Here is a 2,127-nt window from a genome sequence, read left to right on the forward strand (position 1 = left end):
TGTGGCCAGCTCAGCCCACCAGGGGGCGTGGCTGGCTGGCATGTGGTGCTGGGGGATGGAACCGCGGTCCCTGTGCTTCGCCAAGCTTATTCCCAGCAGGTGCTTTAGACCACTGAGCCATCTCTCCAGCCCCTTAACTATTATTCTTCTCTTTATTTTCTTATATATTTTATTATTTACCAGTGTTGTCTGGTTATACATGGAAATCTAAACTAATTTGAACTAAACACTATGCAATATAAAGTGATTTCTAAAAGATGTACCTTAAAGTGCCTGCAAGTAGGCACTGGGATGAGGAGTTAGATCCCCAGGCCAGCCATGCCGACCCTGCCCTCAGGGTGCACTGAGACAGCCACTGAGACTGGGTAATGTGGCATGCACCTGTAATCCCATCTCTTTGGGAGGCTGTAAACAGGAGAATCACTAGCAGTTTGATCTCGTACTGTGACTCTGAACACCCTGTAGACCCTACCCTACAAAACTACAAATAAATAAATAAATAAATAAATAAATAAATAAATAAATGTTATACCTAAAGAGAAAATATTTACCAATACTATTCAAATGTTAATGAATTTTCTCAGTTGTTACGTAAAAATATATTGGTCTGAAACAATTTATATCAAATCATTCTTTTATACTTCAATTATATTTGTGACTTCAAATCCAATCTTTACTCATTTTCTTAATTTATGTGTATAACATAAAATGTTTAAAATTTTCTTATTAGGTTTTTTAAAAGCTGTCACTTAATGAGTTAAGATGATTTGTTTTGATGAACATAAAAGTAAGTCATTTTCATCATTATAATATTCAAGTCCTAAGTATCACAATGAAGTTAAATTCTCAAGAATTTTCTAAACCTCTGTTACAGTTTAAATTTAAAAACAAGGATTTTCTGTAGGTAACACTCCTATTTTCAAAAGTTGCTTAATTTAAATTGATGACACTAAGTTTCTTTTGTCTCTGAATTGCACATTTGTTAAACAGAACATCAAATGAGGGTGCACAACAGCTCGGTAAAGGACTGGGTAGCAGACCTCAGTGCAGAGCAGCATGGTGAGTGATCCAGGAGGATAAACTCTGCTCAGAGCAGCTAGGTGTGCAACCAGGTGACAGAACTCCTTGCAAAGCATCTCGGTGTGTGACCAGTTGCCCGAACCTAATGCAGAAGCTCAGCGTGATATCCATTTGGCTAAACCCACTGCAGAGCAGTGTGGTGAGTGAACCAGTGGGCTGAAGTTGGTACTGAGTGGTTGGGCATGCTATTGGACAGGTGGCATTTTCCAGTGACTAGGGGCTGAGGCCTTTGGCTGAGCCTAGTGACCCGAGGCATACTTCTAGGACCAGTGGGACTCAGGCTGAGGCCCAGACCTAAAAGAAGATTCTTGCAGCACAGAAGAGGGTGGGGGGTGTAAGCTTGAGGAACTATTCTGCCTGGAAGACTCTAGGACTGAGAATAGTGCCAAGTGGGAATCAATATCACAAACTCAATAGAGAAACCAAAGTCTTGCAACATAACAAAATAAGAATCTCTTAAATAGAAGAGATACCAAAAGGGAAAAATAAGACACTTTACAGAGGGTTTCTGATTCCAGTGACACAGCATCCTAAACTAAAACGTTAACAAAGAAAATGTCGCAGAAAACAAAGTAAAGCGTTCTCTCTGAAATAGAAAATGAAAAAATGAAGGAACAAAATACAATCTCAAAACCCAGCCCACACAAAGTAAATCAAGAAGATATCAGCATTGAAGAAATTTGAAGTCCCAGACGTGAAATCTGTGAAATAATAGCAACTATAGTAAAGAAACAACCTGTAGATGGGTATACAGGAAATAGGATAAGAAATACAATCCCAGGTAAAAAAGAAATGATAGCTATAAGGAAAGAATTAATAAGTATTTCTAAAGAAGTCACTGATTAAAACATAGAGAATAGAAAAATGAGGAGAAACTTAAATGAGCAATGTAGGAAAGAAACAGATTCAAAGCGATATACAATCAAAAACTCTATTGGGGCTGGGGAGATGCCTCAGTAGAATAAGTGCTTGCCTGGCAAGTGCAAGTGCCTGAGTTCAATCCTTGGTTCTCCAACTAATAATAATAGTAGTAATAATAATAATAAT

The sequence above is a fragment of the Octodon degus genome, unplaced genomic scaffold (genome assembly GCF_000260255.1).
Source record: "Octodon degus isolate 3935 unplaced genomic scaffold, OctDeg1.0 scaffold00068, whole genome shotgun sequence".
Classification (NCBI taxonomy): domain Eukaryota; kingdom Metazoa; phylum Chordata; class Mammalia; order Rodentia; family Octodontidae; genus Octodon; species Octodon degus.